The sequence below is a fragment of the Eleutherodactylus coqui genome, chromosome 1, assembly GCF_035609145.1.
Source record: "Eleutherodactylus coqui strain aEleCoq1 chromosome 1, aEleCoq1.hap1, whole genome shotgun sequence".
Taxonomy (NCBI): domain Eukaryota; kingdom Metazoa; phylum Chordata; class Amphibia; order Anura; family Eleutherodactylidae; genus Eleutherodactylus; species Eleutherodactylus coqui.
Window position 1 is genome coordinate 303,820,565 of NC_089837.1, and position 24,212 is coordinate 303,844,776.

Sequence of the window (24,212 nt, forward strand, 5' to 3'; positions counted from 1 at the left end):
GTCTCTGCTGCAGCTGGAAGTGGGCAGATGTGTCCTCCTGCATCACCCCCGTGAAGCCAGAGGAGCTGAAGAATTTTTATTTTTAAGGGATCGCCTTTTTAATTTGGCCCACAAGGGGGAGACAGCGGCCTACAAAAATCTAATTGGCCGCTGATGTTGCATTTAAAAAAAGGAGGTTCACTTCTTCCATGGAAAGAAATAGGTATGCAGGCAGGTAGGTTGGTTCAGTTTTTGTCAGTTGGGGAATGCTTATGGGCAAGGCCTTATGCCTGGTGGTGCATGAAACATCAGGAAGGCTCGGGCCAACTTTTAAAGATGGCACAGCATTCGGGGTGCAAAATCGTCCAATTGACATTTCCTGTAAAAGGACATATTCCTTTATTCAATCCATAGACATGACAACGTTTTGACCACTATTTGCAGTCTTTATCAAAAGTTCGAAATGTTCTTGTGTTTATGCATTGAATAAACAAAAATGTCCTTTTAAAGTAAATGTCCATTGGAGTTTTTTGCACCCCGAATGCTGCTCCATCTCTAAAAGCTGGTGTGGATCTTCATGGATGATAGTCTCCATCCTATCTGGAGCATGCATCCCAACCCACTTGCTGTGCATCCACACTATTTCAGGGGCTTTGTGGAGTGCTGCTGTCAAATAAGGTATTTATTATGCTGCTCCATACCCGTTCTGCTCCATGGTGCTGATGCTGCCCTTGCTGAACACAGCGGCAGCTGACCTATGATGTCACAGCTGGGGGATTGCAGGGTGGCCGGCGGGAAAGCCGCTTGAAGCTGAGAAAGGAGGGCATAGCACAGCCTCGACAGCAGCCCAACCAATCAGCAGCTATAGGCATACCCAATACCTCCCACAGCACAATCCCAGGTCTCCACCTAATTTTGTGGTGGAGAAAAGATACACCAGTACCCAAGAATATAACTACTATAGTAACTGCCCTCTATGTACAAGAATATAACTACTATAATACTGTCTCTTATGTACAAGAATATAACTACTAGAATACTGTCCCCTATGTATAAGAATATAACTACTATAATACTGCCCTCTATGTACAGGAATATAACTGCTTGAATACTGTCCCCTATATACAAGAATAAAACCACTAAAATACTGTCTCCTATGTACAAGAATATAACTACTACAATACTGCCCCTCTATGTACAAGAATATAACTACTAGAATACTGTCTCCTATGTACAAGAATATAACTACTAGAATACTGTCCCCTATGTATAAGAATATAACTACTATAATACTGCCCTCTATGTACAGGAATATAACTGCTTGAATACTGTCCCCTATATACAAGAATAAAACCACTAAAATACTGTCTCCTATGTACAAGAATATAACTACTACAATACTGCCCCTCTATGTACAAGAATATAACTACTAGAATACTGTCTCCTATGTACAAGAATATAACTACTACAATACTGCCCCTCTATGTACAAGAATATAACTACTAGAATACTGTCTCCTATGTACAAGAATATAACTACTAGAATACTGTATCCTATGTACAAGAATATAACTACTAGAATACTGTCTCCTATGTACAAGAATATAACTACTAAAATACTGTCCCCTATATACAAGAATATTACTACTAGTATACTGTCCTCTATGTACAAGAATAAAACTACTAAAATACTGTCTCCTATAGACAAGAATATAACTTTTAGAATATACTGCCCCCTTCGTACAAGAATATAACATCTATAGTACTCCTCTCTCTGTAAAACAATATGACTGCTGTAGTTCTATCACCTACATAGAAGAATATGACTTCTATACTACTGCCCACTATGTACAAAAATATAACTGCTATAGCACTGTCTCCTATCTACAAGAACCCCTATGATATTTTCTCCTATGTACAAACATAACTAGCAGGTTACTTCCCCCTATGTACAAGAATAGAACTACTATAGTACTGGCTCATATGTACAAGAATATAACTACTAGAATACTGCCCCCTATGTACAAAAATATAACTACTACAATACTGCCCCCCTATGTACAAGAATATAACTACTAGAATACTGCCCCCTATGTAAAAAAAATATACCTACTAGAATACTGCCCCCTATGTACAAAAATATAACTACTAGAATACTGCCCCCTAAGTACAAGAATAGAACTTCTAGTTAGTATATTGTCTCCTATGTAGAAGAATATACCTGTTTTAGTACTGCCCCCAATGTACAGAAATATAACTACTTGAATACTGTCTGTTACATACAAGAATATTAGTACTAGAATACTATCTCCTGTGCATAAGAATATAACTACTAGAATACTGCCCCCTATGTAAAAGAATATAACTACTAGAATACTATCCTATATACAAGAGTATTACTGCTATAATACTGCCTCCTATGTACAGGAATATAACTGCTCAGATGATAATCATTATCGACGTGGCCTGAAGAAGTTAAACGTACAGTAGCTCTTTTTTTCACACGGGCGTATTGTCAGTCCGTACATTTTATAGACATAAAGCAAACATATCACCCCATTGATTTGCATTGGTGTATTCAGACATGCAATGGTTTATGGTTTTGGTTTGCACCATGTCTTATTTTGATTCATATTTACAGAACAAAACTGCACATTCAAATCTACAGAAGCGTAAAAAAGGTACGGAGCGGCTGTTACATGCGCATTCACTGCGCTTATGAAAGAAGTCAGTGTGAGGAAAAGCGGACATCAGTTGGGCCTTTTTTTGCGTGAGTGAAAAAAAAGATCTGAAAAAACAGATTTAAAACATGTTTTTATAACATATGTGCATTGTACAAGTATAACCAGTGATAATCATCATTGATCATATGTATAAAATGCATGAAAAATGCGCTGTGTGAGGCCAGCCGACCTAGAGTCCTCGGATCATCATCATTTACATTCCTATATATATTTTATATCTATATTGTATTATTGTAATGGAGTGATATGGGCCCTTTAATTTACTTCTTGTGAGACAAGGCATAACAGTTATCCTCTGTGTAGTGCAGTGAAGTGGGCGGAGCTTCCTGGAAGAAAAGTGGCAGTTGGTCAGTCAGACGCCATCTTGAAGCCAGATGAGAACTGCTGGTGCTGCTGACAAGAAGCTAACCCAAGTGGATTAGATTTTGCCAGGAACAGCTGGAGAAGCCAGAAGGGGAGAAATGGTGACAGTGGCAGATGACGGAGAAAGAAGAGTCAACAGAAAGTCATAGTCCAAGGAGATCTATCCTGTAGCAAAGTCCAGGCAGACAAAGAGCGCAGCGGAGACCCATCTAGGGGCCAAATATGTTGGATTGGAGGACAGCAGGAACAGACATTAAGGACTGGATTATTACCTGATAGGACCAGTGATCTGCAGCTGTCAGCGGGGAAGCCAGTGCCGGCCGCAGCGTCAGCCTCAAGGAGCGCCAGCGAGGGGGTCACCTGGAGTCGTAAGCAACCAAGTCACACAAAGATTAGCAGTCATTTAATTCACGGTTTATTAATGTTCTGGATTTTGTCTGGCATTTTGGGTGGACTTGCCACAGATTTCCCCATTTGGATTCATAAAGGTGAAATCTGCAGCACATAGTTAACCAGCTGCTGATATAAAGTCCACAGCGTATCCCTCGGGGAGATCATCTGCACCCTGTGGGGGAGATTTGTTAAACTCTCATCCACATGGCTTATATTGTAAATGCTGCTGATTCACCTTGCAGAAAGTCCACACGGAAAATCATTCTTGCCCCGTGTGACGCACCCTAATGCTCTAGGAGGAGTCGGACGATTATTCTACATGTAGTATATTGGTGTGACTATTATATACAGAACACTAATATATGTATACACACACTGAATAGCCATTGAGATGTGAAGGAATAGAGTTATAAGGGTTTTTTTTGATTTGGTAAAATGTTTTGAAAACTGATAGATCGGTGGGGTCCTACTGCTGGGACCCCCATTAATTGCCAGAATAGGGGTCCTGAGGTTTCCCAAATAAATGGGGTGGTGGCTCAATGAACTTCAAATGGCCACCTTTAGCAGTCCTACTGCAATAAATGGAGCAGCAGCATTTATGTACGGCTCAATTTATTCTGCAAACTTCAGGACTACCATTCTGGCAATTGGCGGGGATGCCGGCAGTCGGACCCTCACCGATCTATCGGTTATCACCTATTCAGAAGGCTGAAAGAAAAAACATGAAAAACGTCACCTAAGCAGAAAACCTTGAAATATAGAAATATGACATTGTTAGGTTTTCCTGAAATGGGCCGATACACGAGATACGATTTCCTACTGAGATATTTGGCCTATATGGTAGTCATTGAGGACACTTATCTATTTCATGTTTATCTAAGGAAACGGTTCTGTTATTCTTCAATGACTGAAGCGCTTGTAGTGATGACATACGGGTTCATTGGGACTTTTTCATAGATATTGGTAAAAATTGCATCCCTGGAAATTACAAAACTAAAATGCTGGTTATTTCATTAACCCCTTCATAACAAAGGTTGTACATTTATAGGAGCCGAGCATACTCCAAACACGGAGGATGCCAAATGTGTTACATAGCAGACATCTACCTTCATTTTCAGGGAACAGATGCCAGCTGCTTAAATTTCACACTCAATGCTGAATGTGGCATCTAAGCAGTTAGAGGAAATCCCTTCACCCCTCCCCTCCTCCCATGACCACTGGCGTAACTATAGAGGGCATGCGGTTGCTCCCGGGCCCAAGAGCCTTAGGGGGCCATTAAGGCCTTTCTTCTGTATAGAGGGAGCCCAGTAAAATGAATAAACCATTATTGTTGGGGGCCCTGTTAGAGGTTTTGCATTGGGGCCCAGAAGTTTCAAATTATGCCTTTGCTAAGGGGTTAAGTTTGGGGGCCCAAAGATAAACTTTTGTACCTGGGTCATCCATCCCCATCTCCCATGACCACTGTCATAACTATATAGGGCATGCCGTTGCACCCGGGCTCAGGAACCTTAGGGGTCCATAAAGGCCTCTCTTCTCTATAGAGGTTGTTCATATATTGTACATTCCTACATAGTATTTCAATGAAAGAAGTCCGAAGTAGAAAATGGCAAAAAAAAATAAGGCAACCTGCCAAAATGAACATTTCTTTCCTGTCTGGAGTTCATGGCGCTGTATGTATAAGAATCACGTTATGTACTCATCCTTCCCATATGGTATGCAGAATACTGTGCCCTATTACAATAAACCTGTAGACTCACCCAAATTCATGGCTGCCAACAGTCCATAGAGTCATGTACAGTTCACAAAAACTGGGTGCTATTTTTCTGACTTCTGTATTGTCCCTTAAAAAAAAAAACACAGTTCATTAATTTAAGGTTTTATTACTGAATTTGCACAATGTGCATGTGCCAACATGGTTCCACTACTGCAGCCACCAGGAGAGGAAGGAGGATGTGACAAGAGAGGGGGGATCTCATTCACCCAATCCTTGTTCTTTGGGCACGAGGACGCAGCAGTTTTTGGGAGATTTTCATCTCCACTTTTCAAAAGCCATAACTTTATAATTTTTCAGTTGACTTGGCTGTATGAGGGCTTGTTTTTAATGAGACGAACTGTAGTTTTTATGGGTACAATTCCTGGGTACTTATGCTACATTGTAAATCTTTTATTAATTATTTTTTGAGAGCAGTGAGAGAAAACACAGCAATTCTGCCATTAATTTTTTTAGCGTGTTAATCATGCAGCATAAATGACATGATACATTTATCACTTTATCACTTGTAATAGCGATCATAGGCAACAGTAAGCTAGGACACCAATGTTTGGCATTCTGTTGTCATTGCAACCTTCCGTGAACCGTTTATATGCCGCCATCTACATAGATGGCAGCATGCAGATGGTTAAAAGCGCAGACCAATGTTCACTGATCTCGGGTATTACAGCAGGAGGCTGGTTATCGGTAACAGCCAACTCCCGCTGCAAGGTTGCGCAGGCACAGCTTCTAAATCCGTGCCATCCACATGGCATTGTCCTACATAAGTTGGAGATGCATGTCATTACTTTACTATCTGGACAGGTCAATATACTGGGTATTGTCTGGTGATGGTAGGGAATTGGGAGGAGTTATGTATGGGTATACTGTGAATATGGTGAAATTTAAGGATTTGCCAAGTAACAGAAGAGTTAAAGGACACCTTCATCTCTCACCTGCTATAAACCTTTTCGTATTCCAAAGAAAAATTTCCCCTGCGCTCGTGGGTTCCAGCAACAATAAAGGACTCAATGTCCGTAGGTAACTTTAAATGGTTTATTCCTTTGTTGCTACACGTTTCTGCGGGATAACCCGCTCTCTTCAGGCATATCGCCTGAGTCCCTTATTGTTGCTGGAACCCACGAGCGCAGGGGAAATTTTTCTTTGGAATACGAGAGGTTATGCAAACAGCCCGATCACGGCTGTAACCCCAGCGATGCTCCCCGGTGATCGGATTCGGGACTCCAGGGACGCTACAAGCCAGCTCGGATACAAGGTGCCGGTCAATCTCCTGGGTAGGAGTTTTGGCCGAGCACCAGGTGAGTACTCAAAAGTATATCACGTTTTTGAAAATCGTTTAGTGTGAGTAGGCGCTGATCCTTGTTCTTTTTCACTGCTATAAACCTTAACACCCATTTGTTCAAAAAAATCCGAGAGGCCCTACGCGGGACAGACCGGCCGAGGGGCCCTACGCGGGACAGACCGGCCGAGGGGCCCTACGCGGGACAGACCGGCCGAGGGGCCCTACGCGGGACAGACCGGCCGAGGGGCCCTACGCGGGACAGACCGGCCGAGGGGCCCTACGCGGGACAGACCGGCCGAGGGGCCCTACGCGGGACAGACCGGCCGAGGGGCCCTACGCGGGACAGACCGGCCGAGGGGCCCTACGCGGGACAGACCGGCCGAGGGGCCCTACGCGGGACAGACCGGCCGAGGGGCCCTACGCGGGACAGACCGGCCGAGGGGCCCTACGCGGGACAGACCGGCCGAGGGGCCCTACGCGGGACAGACCGGCCGAGGGGCCCTACGCGGGACAGACCGGCCGAGGGGCCCTACGCGGGACAGACCGGCCGAGGGGCCCTACGCGGGACAGACCGGCCGAGGGGCCCTACGCGGGACAGACCGGCCGAGGGGCCCTACGCGGGACAGACCGGCCGAGGGGCCCTACGCGGGACAGACCGGCCGAGGGGCCCTACGCGGGACAGACCGGCCGAGGGGCCCTACGCGGGACAGACCGGCCGAGGGGCCCTACGCGGGACAGACCGGCCGAGGGGCCCTACGCGGGACAGACCGGCCGAGGGGCCCTACGCGGGACAGACCGGCCGAGGGGCCCTACGCGGGACAGACCGGCCGAGGGGCCCTACGCGGGACAGACCGGCCGAGGGGCCCTACGCGGGACAGACCGGCCGAGGGGCCCTACGCGGGACAGACCGGCCGAGGGGCCCTACGCGGGACAGACCGGCCGAGGGGCCCTACGCGGGACAGACCGGCCGAGGGGCCCTACGCGGGACAGACCGGCCGAGGGGCCCTACGCGGGACAGACCGGCCGAGGGGCCCTACGCGGGACAGACCGGCCGAGGGGCCCTACGCGGGACAGACCGGCCGAGGGGCCCTACGCGGGACAGACCGGCCGAGGGGCCCTACGCGGGACAGACCGGCCGAGGGGCCCTACGCGGGACAGACCGGCCGAGGGGCCCTACGCGGGACAGACCGGCCGAGGGGCCCTACGCGGGACAGACCGGCCGAGGGGCCCTACGCGGGACAGACCGGCCGAGGGGCCCTACGCGGGACAGACCGGCCGAGGGGCCCTACGCGGGACAGACCGGCCGAGGGGCCCTACGCGGGACAGACCGGCCGAGGGGCCCTACGCGGGACAGACCGGCCGAGGGGCCCTACGCGGGACAGACCGGCCGAGGGGCCCTACGCGGGACAGACCGGCCGAGGGGCCCTACGCGGGACAGACCGGCCGAGGGGCCCTACGCGGGACAGACCGGCCGAGGGGCCCTACGCGGGACAGACCGGCCGAGGGGCCCTACGCGGGACAGACCGGCCGAGGGGCCCTACGCGGGACAGACCGGCCGAGGGGCCCTACGCGGGACAGACCGGCCGAGGGGCCCTACGCGGGACAGACCGGCCGAGGGGCCCTACGCGGGACAGACCGGCCGAGGGGCCCTACGCGGGACAGACCGGCCGAGGGGCCCTACGCGGGACAGACCGGCCGAGGGGCCCTACGCGGGACAGACCGGCCGAGGGGCCCTACGCGGGACAGACCGGCCGAGGGGCCCTACGCGGGACAGACCGGCCGAGGGGCCCTACGCGGGACAGACCGGCCGAGGGGCCCTACGCGGGACAGACCGGCCGAGGGGCCCTACGCGGGACAGACCGGCCGAGGGGCCCTACGCGGGACAGACCGGCCGAGGGGCCCTACGCGGGACAGACCGGCCGAGGGGCCCTACGCGGGACAGACCGGCCGAGGGGCCCTACGCGGGACAGACCGGCCGAGGGGCCCTACGCGGGACAGACCGGCCGAGGGGCCCTACGCGGGACAGACCGGCCGAGGGGCCCTACGCGGGACAGACCGGCCGAGGGGCCCTACGCGGGACAGACCGGCCGAGGGGCCCTACGCGGGACAGACCGGCCGAGGGGCCCTACGCGGGACAGACCGGCCGAGGGGCCCTACGCGGGACAGACCGGCCGAGGGGCCCTACGCGGGACAGACCGGCCGAGGGGCCCTACGCGGGACAGACCGGCCGAGGGGCCCTACGCGGGACAGACCGGCCGAGGGGCCCTACGCGGGACAGACCGGCCGAGGGGCCCTACGCGGGACAGACCGGCCGAGGGGCCCTACGCGGGACAGACCGGCCGAGGGGCCCTACGCGGGACAGACCGGCCGAGGGGCCCTACGCGGGACAGACCGGCCGAGGGGCCCTACGCGGGACAGACCGGCCGAGGGGCCCTACGCGGGACAGACCGGCCGAGGGGCCCTACGCGGGACAGACCGGCCGAGGGGCCCTACGCGGGACAGACCGGCCGAGGGGCCCTACGCGGGACAGACCGGCCGAGGGGCCCTACGCGGGACAGACCGGCCGAGGGGCCCTACGCGGGACAGACCGGCCGAGGGGCCCTACGCGGGACAGACCGGCCGAGGGGCCCTACGCGGGACAGACCGGCCGAGGGGCCCTACGCGGGACAGACCGGCCGAGGGGCCCTACGCGGGACAGACCGGCCGAGGGGCCCTACGCGGGACAGACCGGCCGAGGGGCCCTACGCGGGACAGACCGGCCGAGGGGCCCTACGCGGGACAGACCGGCCGAGGGGCCCTACGCGGGACAGACCGGCCGAGGGGCCCTACGCGGGACAGACCGGCCGAGGGGCCCTACGCGGGACAGACCGGCCGAGGGGCCCTACGCGGGACAGACCGGCCGAGGGGCCCTACGCGGGACAGACCGGCCGAGGGGCCCTACGCGGGACAGACCGGCCGAGGGGCCCTACGCGGGACAGACCGGCCGAGGGGCCCTACGCGGGACAGACCGGCCGAGGGGCCCTACGCGGGACAGACCGGCCGAGGGGCCCTACGCGGGACAGACCGGCCGAGGGGCCCTACGCGGGACAGACCGGCCGAGGGGCCCTACGCGGGACAGACCGGCCGAGGGGCCCTACGCGGGACAGACCGGCCGAGGGGCCCTACGCGGGACAGACCGGCCGAGGGGCCCTACGCGGGACAGACCGGCCGAGGGGCCCTACGCGGGACAGACCGGCCGAGGGGCCCTACGCGGGACAGACCGGCCGAGGGGCCCTACGCGGGACAGACCGGCCGAGGGGCCCTACGCGGGACAGACCGGCCGAGGGGCCCTACGCGGGACAGACCGGCCGAGGGGCCCTACGCGGGACACTTGTTTGAAAAATTGATCGATCTATTCACTTATTTCTTTTTCTTTGCAGAGACAGGATTGGCAGCCATGCTCCAGCCAAGACAGAGGCCCACCCCGCTCCAGCCAGCACAGAGGCCCGGCCCGCTCCACCCAAGACAGAGGCCCGGCCCGCTCGAGCCAGCACAGAGCCTCGCCTCGCTCCAGCCAGTACAGAGCCTCGCCCCGCTCCAGCCAGCACAGAGCCTCGCCCCGCTCCAGCCAGCACAGAGCCTCACCCCGCTCCAGCCAGCACAGAGGCTGTCCCATACTTTAAGAGACTATTTTTTCTTACGAATGTTGGCAGGCAGTGTTGTTTAGTAAAGCCAGCATTCCAAAAATATTTGAAACTGTGCCAAGTTTTGTAAATGTATCGCTGATTTAGCTAACAAATAAACACCTGTTGTTTACTACAATGTATGCTGTTTTTAAGTCTATCTACACATACTTTCAGTAGTAGCGTCTGACCTGGTTCCTACTTTGAACTAGGGGCCTACTAAGCTCTGAGCTGAGGAGATACACTCTGGCAGGCCTCAAAGCAAGATTCTGCAAGATGAACGATGGTGTGAAGGCATATTGTCATTCAGTGCTAGGCAAGTACTTAAAGGGGGAACCACTGCCATTGCTACCGGCCACATCCTACAGGTTATGTCGAGAGTTCAGCCCAGCGCTGTTTCCGTAGCTCTCATTGAAGAAAAGGGAAGCTACGGAAACAGCATAACACAGTCTACTATGCTGTTCCCTTAACTCCTAGAATATTTATAACAGTGTAGTGTGCTGGGCTATGCCGTTCCTTAGCAGCCATTTATTTCAATGAGATCTACAAAAACAGCCCTGCACTCAGTTCTCTTTTTTGACTGGTGCTCAGAACAAAGCTTCTATGTTTTCGCATCTTGGCCATGCAAAGCACAGATGGGAATACCATTTTTTGAAAGCTGTTCAAAACTTTTACTATTGATGGCCTATCCACAGGATAGGTTATCAATACTTGATTGGCGGGGATCTGCTACTTGGGATCCCTGCTAGCCCATTAATTGCCAAGTCTCAATTGAAGGGGTTAAGTCTGCTGCAGATCTGCATCAAAATCTGTCAGTGGTGCAGAAGTTGACGTGGATATGAATATGCAACAAAATAAGCAACAAATCAGTGACATGGGAAAGCAAACGGCGGATTCCATTGTGAAATGATAGACTTGTATGGAATCCACATGCTATTCTGCCATTCACGTACAGCGGATCCGGATGCAGATTTGGCCTAGTCAGTGGGTGGGCAAAATTTGCATGTAGAGGCTTTGATACTGCATGGATTTGCATGAAGTACATGTCTCTTTCCCCCATCCTTCATTCAAGGGGTTGGCAGAGTTTTGTTTTTTAAATTCTAGGTCAACATGCCAAAAACAAAAAAAAAAGGAAGTAAAAAACTGAAGGATGTGACGCTGGAGCTCCACGAACCCAGGAGAAGGGAGTACACATTACTTTTGTAATACATTATTTTATGCACGGCAAGCAGGAATATAAAGAGAACATGTCACGTCCCCACCGCACCATAAACTATGTCGCCATTAGGTGACTTGACAAGGAGTCAGGTGATTTATTTTTTTGATATTCATTGATTCCCACGATCCAGTGATAAGTCCCATACACATGTTTTCCAATAGACTTCTATGGGATTACTGGTGTACCATCAGGGGTCACAATGGTGACTTGGCCACTGCACTAAGGGGGCCCAGATGCCACCATAAACAAATGCACATTCAGTGCATTAACGGCTGGTCGCACTGTCAGCTGCGCTGCACTAATCACGCAGCCGGAGAGGACGCCGAAGCAGAGCGTAGCAAGATGATGTCATCAATGATGACTCATTATCCTGCTGCTCCTGGCTCCTGCTGTACGGCGTCCGTGTACCATGCTGCTCTTCTCACCAAGAGAGGTGGTCCGGGTCCCAGAGTATATATGAATTTATCTGTCTATCCATCTCTCTGCCATCTCTCTCTACTGCTGGTATACGTTACACATCTCCCTGTATATACTGTATATAATTGCACACTTTACACACAATTAAAAATGGATCAAACACACATGCGGTTTTTAATAGTGTATGCAGTTTCTTAAAAACGTTTGTGGTCTTTGAATACTGCATGCAGTTTTTTAATGCATTTTTCTTAATTGTGGTTCAAAAGTGCAACAAAAAGCATGAACCCACTCTTAGACATGCGTTCAGAAAATGCATCTTGAAATCGTAGCATTTTTACCGCAATTTCGAGCAGCATTTTTGAATGCATTGTACAGCGTTTTTTAATACACCCCATCATTACGATGGGTGAGGAGGTGCATTAAAAAAACGTGAAAATGCAAAAATAGAACAGGCACCATGATTTGGGTATGGGTCTAGGTATGATGGGGGCCCGAGCTGAACTTTTGCACCTGGGCCTCTGAACTTTTAGTTACGCATGCATGCACAGGACTCTAAAAAGAGTGCCATGCATCGTCTTCAGAGGGGGCATCGTGGGAGTGTCTAAAAAAATACATCACCCAGCTCCCTGTCACAAGTACTAACAGCGCCATAACTCAGTATACGGTGCTGTGGGAATGAAATGGGTTTCCTTTAGTCTCATTTCTTTGGTCTCATCCACATTCCTGGTTCTATAAAACGCTGCAGACTTTTCACAATAAACTCTGCAATGGGGAATCCACAGCATTTCCACAGTGTTTCCATATCCTGAGAAGGTATACAGTACAACAGAGGTTCCTCTATGTTGTAGTATATTATCTGGCTGTACAGAGGGGACATTTCTCACAGCAATATAAGTAAACAACTCATCCCCGCAACCCAAAAGCCTCCCCCGTGACAGCAGGGTCATACTAGCAGCACAGCCCCATCAGCAGTCTCTGCCCTGCTCAGTCTCTGCCCTCTGCACTCACTAGTACTCCTCCGTGACACCAGGGTCATACTAGCAGCACCAGCCACAGCTTCATTGAAAGCAATGGGAGAACTCTACGATCCCATGCCGTGGCTGCGACAGCTGCGGTGGGGGATTCCGTTCATCACATGAAAACGCCTTGCATCACTGGGGCTTTCACATGGATGGGCGAGGGCAATATCGCTCTCTCCTGTGTGAAACTAGCCTAACAGAGAGGCAATCAATAGGAAAAAGTCCCTCACCTTTACAACAGGTCGTGCCCGCTCCCGTCTTGTCTTTAGTTAGTATCCTCCTTTCAGCAGAGAGAAACCTTCCATCCAGTGCCACTCGATCCTGGAGGCTCCTTGGATCATAAACAGCATATAAGACAGGAGTTTAGATGTGTGAAAGTAACATTCTTCTGCTTTATACAATTAGTGCTTCATACAACCAGGCTACCACATATTCCTGGAGGAGGGGTTTCGATCTCCCAGATCTTGATCACCTCACTCCCATAATGCAGTTCCCTTCCTTAAAAACAATTGCTATTAGGATATCACCTGTTGATTAACCCCTTCATTTTCAGAAAGAATGTGTGTATGGCTCGGATCTCCTGCGCCCAAAAGAGACCCAGACCAAAAAACACCTTCCTGTATTACTACAAAATATATAAGACAGCAAATATAAAATCGATGTTCATCATATGCATAACAAAACAGAACAAAACATCAGCAACTGCACAATTCAATTATTCTCCAACTCATTTCTAGTTGCATACAATGCTTGCAGTAATTAGACACCTATACGGACAACACCTTGTTTGAACAGCCTATCCCATATATTAATTTTTGCCCAGATTACATAGCTATCCAAACAAAAATATGCCTCCCACATCTTTGCAAATCTAATTACATTGTGTGGTCCGAGACCCTCTCCCTCGGTAAACCCTTTGGATGCCATGATCGTCATAGATTGCGGCATTTAGGGGGTTAAAAGCAGAGATAAATATTCTCATTGATCTCAGTTGTTGCTGCGGCTGTAAGATGGCGTGGGCTCTGCTTCTGATCCTGCTCCGTCCACATGATGTAAGTTTATGTCCTGGTGCGTTAAGTACCAAACTGCCATGATGTCAATTTACGTCCTGTGCTGTTAAGGGTTTAACAGAGCTAAATCCACCTACTGATCCAGAGCAAAAGCCGCAGCAAATCAGCAGCAGGTTTAGACTGGGTTCACACGGCGTAGTCCCACCGGAAATCCCGCGGTTTGGCCGCAGCAAAAACCGCGAGACTTCTGCCGGGAGAACCGCCACGGAAAAAGCTGCGGCGGCTTTGAAGCGGCTCGGCCTCTCACTCTTCTGCTGCGGCCGGCGCTCCCATAGAGGAGAGCGCGGCCGCAGCGGAAAGAAAAGATAAATAGACATGCTGCATATACTGAAACCCGGTTCCAGCCTGACTTACCGCAGCAGATTGGCCGTCCCGTGTGGACGAGATTTCTGAGAAATCTCGTCCATATGGCTGGCTAATCCCGGGATTAGCGGCCGCAGGCGGACTCGCCGCGGCTAAATTCCGCAGCAAATCCGCCCTGTGTGAACCCAGCCTTACAGGCGGAATCCATCCTGTGAACATACCCTAATAAATGTGTCACACATGGAGATGAGAGGAAGCTGATGAATGTGACACCTGGAGAAATGAGGGGACAGTGAGAAATGTATTACACGAGGATATAAGGGGACTGAGTAGTGAGGTGAGCATGCTGGTTGTTGTAGTACCTGTGGAGCCTGAAAGAGACCATGAGCGGATTTTGAACTCAGTGCCCCCATAAATAGTGCCAGATGGAATGCCCGCATAGTGGCACATAGAGTGCCCCCATAAATAGTATCAAATAGAGTGCCTCTATAAATAGTGCTAGATAGAGTGTCTCTATAAATAGTATCAGATAGAGTGCCTCTATAAATAGTATCAGAGTGCCCCATAAATAGTATCAGATAGAGTGCCTCTATAAATAGTATCAGAGGGCCCCATAAATAGTGCTAGATAGTGTGTCTTTATAAATAGTATCAGAGTGCCCCCTTAAATAGTGCTAGATAGAATCAGATAGAGTACCTCTATAAATACTATAAGATACTTTCGCCGCCATATGTAGCCATACACAGGGTCACGGACGGGCTCACAGCTGTTAACCCCTGCAGGTTTCCGCCTACGGCTTTCTGAGCGCGGCCTTAAAGTGTTTTTTTAACGGCCATATTTTCTTTATTACACTTTAGTTTTTTCCTCCCCACTTACATAAAAGTCACAACTTATTTATTTGTCCACCAACATAGCCACCTGAGGATTGTTTTTTGCAGGACAAATTGTATTTTTCAATAGTGTCATTTTATCTATCATATAATGTACTGAAAAACTTTTACAAATTTCTAAGTAGACTGGAATGGAAAAAAAAATCTTTTTTTGGGGGGTGGAAGTGGAGGTGGGGGGTGGGGTGGAGTCTTGTTTTTACAGTAAAAAACCTTGCAGCAAAAGTGACATGTAACCTTATTCTGTCGGTAGAATTACAATACCGAATGTATCTAGTTTTTTTGTACTACTTTTAAAAAATATATACTTTATAAAGAAGGAAATTGCTTTCTGTCACCATCTTCTGACCACCATCCCTTTTTTTATTTTTCTATCGATGGGGTTGTGTCGAGGCTTTTTTTGGAGCAGGAGTTGCAGTTTCTTTTGACACCATTTTGGAGGTTGTTTGGATTTGAATCTTTTTTTGAAACTTTTTCTAACATTTTTTTCTTGGAGATGAGGGTGCATTCAGACGACCGTATATCGGCTGGGTTTTCACGCCGGCCGATATACGGCGTCTCTCTCTGCAGGGGGAGGAGGCTGGAAGAGCCAGGAGCAGTGCTCTGAGCTCCCGCCCCCTCTCTGCCTCCTCTCCACCCCCCTGCACTATTTTCAATGAGGAGAGGCGGGACGGGGCTAATTCGCGGAACTTAGCCCCGCCCCGTCTCCTCTCATTGCAAATAGTACAGAGGGGCAGAGGGGGTGGAGGGGAGGCAGAGAGGGGGCGGGAGCTCAGAGCACTGCTCCTGGCTCTTCCAGCCTCTTCCCCCTGCAGAGAGAGACATCGTATATCGTTGTAAAAAAAAAGTGCAATTTTGGTATGATGTCTTTTTTTCTGACGATGTTCACCGTGCGGGATGAATAATACACTCTTTGTCAAAAAAATTTCAAGCACCTAGAATTGTTGTTTTGCTGCAAAACTCGTCATGCAGTTATATCTCAGGCCGATATGCAAATGATTATAGTGGTGGCATGATTAGATGAATGGTCTTGCCACCTGAGGCCCTAAAAGTGGTTCCACCCTTGGCCAGAATTCTCGCAGCATGACCCGACCCACGCCCCTGCAGGGATCAGTGCAGCTCTCACCTGCTCCTGCGGCTCTGGCTCTGTGATGTGCCGGCTGCTGGCACATCACAGTCCATATAAAAATACCAGTTGCAGTCAAACTACTAATGACAACTTGTCAGTTAGTATGTGAGTGCTTCTGATGCTCCGCCCCTGGTGATGTCATTGCTCTGCCCCAGGTTACGTCATCACAGGTCCTACAACATATCTAAAACACAGAGCCTGACCAACAGAAGAACAACACAGTTAGGGCTCTTGGAAGGGGAGGACAACAATAACAAAATGACTATACAACTTAGCCATTATTATCTCAGACTCAACTCAGTGGTCCTGACAGGAGACACCGACCTACTGTCACCTCAGAGATACGGTGGGCTGAAGGACCTGCGGTGATGTCACTGTTTTAGGAGGAGCCATTGTGAAGTTTGGTAGAAAGTACTGTATACTGGATAAACCGACAGCATCTACTACCAGGACTTGTGATGACGTCACCGTCGTGTGATCACCTGTTTGGGTGGAGTTAGGAATCACATGACCAGGGGCTCATCACTGTTTCCAGGAGTCTGGTGATGTGTGAAAATCAGGATGGATGTGGATGTAGCAGAGCTGTGTGTGTGTAATGTGCATAAATCAGGATGTAGCAGAGCTGTGTGTGAATCAAGATGGATGATCTGAAAACATGATAAAAGGGGAAACCCAGTTGGTGAAGCTAACTTTGGCAACAATGTCACATCTGCAAAAACTGCATAGTGTTGTTTTTGTGTACGGATGAAGATTAAGAGGTGAAGATGTCGCTAAGACACTCTGTCACGGCCGGATCTTCTTTCTTCGGCCTGGCGGATGTGCTCGACATGGTGGCAGCGCACATGCGCCGTGCACTATTTTTTTGAACTCCTGCTCTCCTGGGCTGGAGAGCAGGAATTCAGCTGCGGGTGTGCCGTGGATATGTATGGCTTCCATAAGCTTCAATAGAATCCTGCGCACTAAAATGGAGCATGCTGCGGGTATTTTCCCGCACACGCAATCCGCGCCTCATGGGAAAATGACACCCGCAGGTATTTAATTACCTGCAAGTGTCCAATGCATCCCTATGGTGCGTGGATCACACGTGCAGGGGATCGGCTGCGGATCTGTTCCTGTGGATATGAGGCCTAAGGCCTCATGTCCACGGGCAAAAGAAGAATTAAAATCTGCAGCGGATTTTAACTCTTCTCCTGCCTGCGGATCCGCATCCCATAGGGATGCTTTGACCATCCGCGGGTAGATAAATACCCGCGGATGGTCAATAAAAGGGATTTTTTTAAAAATGGAGCATGAAAATATCTGGACCATGCTCCATTTTCATGCGGGGCTCCCGCGGGGACGGCTTCCGCGGGCTTCTATTGAAGCCTATGGACATGAGCGCTGAAAATAGGAATATAAAAGAATTAACTCACCCGCAGCAGGCCGGTAAGGTCTTCTCTTCCTCACGGCTGGATCTTTCTTGCTTCGGCTCGGCAGATGTGCCCGGCGCATGCGCGCGGCACGCTGGCGACATGCCGCCGGCATGACGAGTTCATCCGCTGGCCGAAAAAGAAGATCCGGCCGTGAGGAAGAGAAGACCTTCCCGGCCCGCTGCGGCTGAGTTAATTCTTTTAAATTCCTATTTTCAGCGCTCATGTCCGCGCGGCAGGAGGGACCCGCTACGGATTCTCCATGGAGAATCCGTATGGGCCTGATTTTCCCCGTGGACATGAGGCCTTAATGTTTTCCCCACAAAGTCCCATCACAAGAGAGAGCCGTAGTGAGTAATTACCCTTGCAAGTGACAAGAAGTTTATACAGATATATAACAGTGCAGAAGTCTACTGAACCTCTGAAGATAATACTGAGATTTATTGATGATTCCTATGCGGCCGTCTGAAGTATAGATCACCGTATAGTAGTACACCCATAACTGACACCCTCGTGTGCTGAAGTCTATGAGAGCGGGGCGATCATTATAGCCATTTTGTGACCACTGACTTTTATGTCAAGTATTGCTGAATATGTACTAAGTTTTCCTGCACTGTAAACTCTGTATACTGAAGTCTACTGTATTTCTTGGAAAAGTCACTAGTCAAGTGTTACCGGGCCCCCACCGTTCCGGAGGACCCGAGGTACTATGCACTTGTCCAGTGTCATTAATGCGCTGAGTGTGAATGCCGGTGTATGGAACGATGGCGTCATGAACCGACAACTACTACCCTTATCATTGCCTGTCGTTACAGGTAACAAGAAAATTTGTATATACCATTTTTTTCGCTTTATAAGACGCACCTGATGATAAGACGCACCTAGGTTTTAGAGAGAGGAAAGTAGATAAAAAATATTTTTGGCGCACATTGGAAAAACTTTCGTTTTTTTTAACCATTTAGGAGACATACACATTTAACATTACTTTTCAGCATTTTGAGGAACACTTTGTTTTCCTACACCAAACCAAGATTGGAAAGGCTCATAGGAGTCAAAATGATAGATACCCCCACAAGTGACCCCATTTTAAAAACTACACCCTTTAAGGTATTCACTGAGGGGTGTCAGGAGTATTTTAACCCCACAGTTTTTTTTAGGAGTCAATGCAATTTAGAAGAGAAAAACTACAATTTCATATTTTTGCAAATATGTCATTTTAAAGACAGGACTTTTTTCTATAGTACATATGAAAATTAGGATTTGCACCCCAGAATGGATCCTCCCGTTTGTCCCGTGTTCAGAAACATACCCATTGTGGCCCTAATCTACTTAAAGGAAACATAGCTAGGCCTATAATGGAAGGAGCACCCGTTGGATTTCAGGGTACAACGGAATAAATTCCAGGCCCCATTGCCCACTTGTAGAGCCATTGAGCGGCCAAAACTATAGAGAACCCCCACAAATGACCCCATTTTGAAAAGTAGACCCCTTAACAAATTCATCTAGGGGTGTACTGCATATTTTGACCCCACAGTATTTGAATGAATCTAAGCAAAGCAAAAGGAAAAAATTATGATTTTCATTTTTTTGTCAATTTTGTCAATTTAAAAACAGTTTTTTTTTGTATAGTATACATAGGAATGAAGACGTTCACCCCAAAATGGATCCCCCCGTTTGTCCCGTGTTCAGAAACATACCCCTTGTGGCCCTAATCTACTTACAGGACACATGGCTAGCCCCATAATGGAGGGAATGCCTGCTGGATTTCAGGGCAGAACTGAACAAATTCCAGGCCTCATTGCCCACTTATACGGAAAAAAAATTGACTTCCTAAACATAATCCCCCCCCCCCCCCCCTCCGCCATCCCCATTTTTTGGCATTCCCTAAATATTAGATAAAGGTAATAATATAAACTGTGTTTTATGTCCGAAGACAGGGGTAATTACGGAGGCTGGTTGGGCTGGGCACATGGGGCAAGAAAACCGTGTATCCCCCCTCCTCTCATGTATTTTGGGGGGTATTTCGTGACCTCAGCGGCGGGGATGGGGTGTGAAAAGTGGCGCTGTGAGGCTTTGTAATTTAGCTGCGGTGCAGCGGTCTCACACAGAAGGCGCTCAACAAGCTGCTCCTGGAACTGCATGAAGGCGAGCGTTCCCGGGGCTTCTTGTAAATTGCGTATTACAGGTAGCGGTCTGAATAACGCTGGGCTCACACAGCCGTATGCAGAATCCGCTTGCGGAGGCCCGCAGCAGATCCCAGCTGTGAGCCGTCCGTGACCCTGTGTACGGTCGCGTAATGTACTGCGCATAACAGCCTACTCACACAGGCGGTCATTCGCAGTACTTTTTTTTTTGTTTGCATTTCCCGCGCCGTCGCTTAGAAATGACCCGAGTACCCGCAGCCCGTACACAATGTATTTGCATATGGGCTGCGAGTATATCCGCGGTCATAGAGCACAATGGGCTCTAGGTCGCAGATATTCGCGGTAAAATATAGCATGCTGTGTTCTGTTTCTGCAAGTGGATTACGTAATTCCGACCCGCTAATTGGGGGGAATTGTGTGATCCAATGCATGCAATTGATCCGTGGATTACCGCTGATCAAGCGCATGCAGAACCTGTAATTCCTCTCCGGTCATGCGTGACCGGCCTAATGTTAGATCGCTACTTTATCACGTGACCGCGGACCGCTCAGCGAGGCCCCCGGTCACTGCTCCAAGCACTCAGCGACCGTTGGTCGCTGGGAGCAAGAAGATTTAAAATTTCCTGGGCTCCCCGGCTCCTGCGAATGTGTCCGGCATTTTGCCGGCGGGCGCATGCGCAGCAGCCGGAAGGGTCCATGGAGGATAATCGCATCTGGATTCAAATGCGGAAGCCTCCGAGAAGATGTTTCATCTCCCCCCACCGATCGCATCGGTGAGGGGAAATGAAACTGCCACTTTTTAAAGAACTTTTACGTGATCGCCATTATGCATTGGATAACGGCGATCACGTGACCAGTAACCGCATACCGCGGCTCCCCGTGACATCTCCAGGCTCTTGGCTACCTCTGGTAGCCAGCAGCAGGGAGATTTTAAATTTCTTGGGCAATATTTCACTTTTGCGCATGCGTCTGCCATCATGCTGACGGGCGCATGCACCGAAGCTGGGGTAAGGTTCGCGAATCAATATCCCATCAGGAAACAAATCCGGGACCTTGGGTACGTAATTTCATCCCCCTTACGGACATGATCCGTAAGGGGAGATAAAACTTTAACTTTTTTAACTTTTTTTTTACTTTTTTAAAATTTTTTACCTTTTAACTTTATATGATCACCGTTATCCGATGGATAACGGTGATCATATGACTGGAAACCGCATACAGCGGTCCCCAGTCATATCTCCCTGCACTGGCAGGATTACCCTCTGTGACAGCCCCCTGCCCACCCCACAGTGACAAATTACTGTGACAACACCCCCCCTCCCACTCGTTCCCCGCAGCGACACGTCCCTGCGGCAGCACGCCCCCCAGCGACACGTCTATGCGGCAGCACGCCCCCCAGCGACACGTCTATGCGGCAGCACGCCCCACAGCGACAAGTCTATGTGACAGCACCCAACAGCGACAAGTCTATGTGACAGCACACCCTATGGCGACAGCACTACCCCTTCCCCCAAACACCCAACCAGCACACTGACAGCAGCCCCCCCTCCCCCCAGATACCCGCCCAGCAGTCTGACAGCAGCCCCCAATACCCCCAGACACCCGACCAGCACACTGACAGCAGCCCCCCTCCCCCCAGACACTCGACCAGCACACTGACAGCAGCCCCCCCTCCCCCCGACCAGCACACTGACAGCAGCCCCCCCTCCCCCCGACCAGCACACTGACAGCAGCCCCCCTCCCCCCGACCAGCACACTGACAGCAGCCCCCCCCCTCCCCCCAGATACCCGCCCAGCAGTCTGACAGCAGCCCCCAATACCCCCAGACACCCGACCAGCACACTGACAGCAGCCCCCCCTCCCCCCAGACACCCGACCAGCACACTGACAGCAGCCCCCCCTCCCCCCAGACACCCGACAAGCACACTGACAGCAGCCCCCCCTCCCCCAATAATGACCCACACACACAATGACCTCTCTGTGCGCCCCCCCACAATGTCCCCCCCCCCCCAGTGCCCTCTACAGTAACCCCCACCACACACATGCCCCTCCACAGCGTCACCCCCCACAGTGCCCACACACAGTGCACCCCCAACAATGACCCCTCTCAGTGCCCCCTCAACAGTGCTCCCCCCACAGTAACCCCCTCAGTGCTCCCACAGCACACATGCCCCTCCAGTGTCACCCCCCACAGTGCACCCCGCACAATTCTCCCACCACAGTTCCCCTCTCCACAGTGTCACCCCCAACAATGCCCTCCCACAGCGCCCCCACCACAGTTCCTTCCCCACAGTGCGCCCTCCACAGTATCCCCCCACAATGACCCCTCCACAGGACCCCCCCACACTGCCCTCTACAGCCCCCCCCCCTCCACAGTGTCCACACACAAGTACACTAAAGGCACCCCCGCCCCTCCACAAGTACAGTGACACCTGTATATAGATAACACAGGACCCACCATTCACAATAGACACAGCTCACCTCCTCCCCTCCCTGCACAGGCAGGATTACACTCTGTGACAGCCCCCTGCCCACCCCACAGCGACAAATTACTGTGAAAACACCCCCCACACACTCTTTTCCCGGCGACGCGTCTATGTGAGAGGGCGCCCCACAGCGACGCGTCTCTGTGGCAGCCCGCCCTACGGCGATAGCACTACCCCTTCCCCCAAACACCCAACCAGCACACTGTCAGCAGCCCCAGCTCCCCCCAGACACCCGATCAGCACACTGACAGCAGCCCCCCCCCAGACACCCGACCATCACACTGACAGCAGCCCCCCCCTCCCCCCAGACACCTGATCAGCACACTGACAGCAGCCCCCAATACCCCTAGACACCCGACCAGCACACTGACAGCTGCCCCCAATACCCCCAGACACCCGATCAGCACACTGACAGCAGCCCCCCCCCCTTCCCCGTTACACTCACCCGCGCCTCCATGACAGCTGAACACTTGTAATCCTTACCACAGGAGACCTGGACTGAAGAGAGCTACTGGGCATGCGTGAAGAATACCGGGCTCATCCCCGTGGGCGCATGCCCGACTACTGGAGAAGCCGGCTTGAAGAAGTAGTCGTAGCCAGGGAGATGGGATCATCAACACGGGGGCGGGGCACCCCTGTAGGTCAGTAAATAACTTCTGTATGGCCAATTTACAATGTATATTACAAAGTGCACACACCCACTTCACACAATGGGACAACCCCTTTAAGCATAAAGGTGCTCTTTAGCTTGTTGTGAAGCAATAGCAGCAGCTGCTAATGCTTGTAATTTGCCTCTAGTTGCTGGGTTGACGTTGCTGGTCCAGGTGCAGCACAGCAGTTAACGGTACACCGTGAGCCTTCACATCGCTCATGTAATAGCACTCTAAGCTGGTCATACACCTCATATCATGCGAACCATCTATCAATATCCCCGACTAAATTGATAGGCCAGGAACCTAGTTTATCAATGAACATCGCTGTTCAGCTTTATGGCAGCTGGCAGTCTGTCATCGTGAACCTGCAGGATTCACTGGTAAAACTTTAACCCGCTGATCAGCCAAAATGGTGAAAATTTTCATCTGATGCTGGTGGCCAGTATTAGCAGCAGTCGCCTTCCATTGTTTACTTTAGATGGATTTATGCCTCTGCCAGTCTTAGGGTGCATTCAGACGACCGTATATCGGCCGGGTATTCACGCCGGCCGATATACGGCGTCTCTCTCTGCAGGGGGAGGAGGCTGGAAGAGCTGGGAGCAGTGCTCTGAGCTTCCACCCCTCTCCGCCCCTCTGCACTATTTGCAATGAGAGGAGGTGGGGTGGGGCTAAGTTGCGGGAATTAGCTCCGCCCCCGTCCCGCCTCATTAAAAATAGTGCAGAGGGGCAGAGAGGCTGCGGGAGCTCAGAGCACTGCTCCCGGCTCTTGCAGCCTCCTCCCCCTACAGAGAGAGACGCCGTATATCAGCTCGTCGTGAAAACCCAGCCGATATACGGTCGTCTGAATGCGCCCTTAGGCCTCCCTCACACAGGGAGTTTGCAGAAACGCAGCGTTGAAAAACTCTGCGTTACTGCAGATTGCGCCCCGTTACAGCAGCGCTGGCATACTTTATGCCAGCGTTTTGGCTGCGTTTTCAGCTCGGCTGAAAATGCAGCCAAGAATGCTGAAAAGAAAAAAAAAAGTAATACTCACCTAGCCGCTGCCGTCCGGGTCGCGGCCGCTGGTCTCCGCCGCTGATCCGGGCTTCCTCGGCACTCCCAAGTCTATTGCCAGAGGCCAGGTTTGAGAACCCGGCCTCCGGCGATAGAGTGCTGTGATTGGTTGTCGGTGCTTGCTCGATGCCCAATCACAGCCCTTCATTGACTGTCTCAGCCAATCAGAGCTTGCCGGCGCTGATTGGCTGAGACAGTCATTGAAGGGCTGTGATTGGGCATCAAGCGTGC

The 24,212-nt window shown here is 50.9% G+C and overlaps 1 long non-coding RNA gene across 1 annotated transcript; it reads right to left on the reverse strand.

The window, feature by feature from the left end:
• Positions 1-2,818: 2,818 nt before the first annotated feature.
• On the reverse strand, positions 2,819-22,864 carry LOC136611932 (uncharacterized). The gene is made up of 5 exons (XR_010790325.1): positions 22,721-22,864; positions 13,079-13,179; positions 5,236-5,319; positions 3,358-3,445; positions 2,819-3,048 (listed from the first exon to the last, which is right to left on the reverse strand). It is a non-coding gene; the product is annotated as an uncharacterized lncRNA (long non-coding RNA).
• Between the last annotated feature and the right edge of the window lie 1,348 nt (positions 22,865-24,212).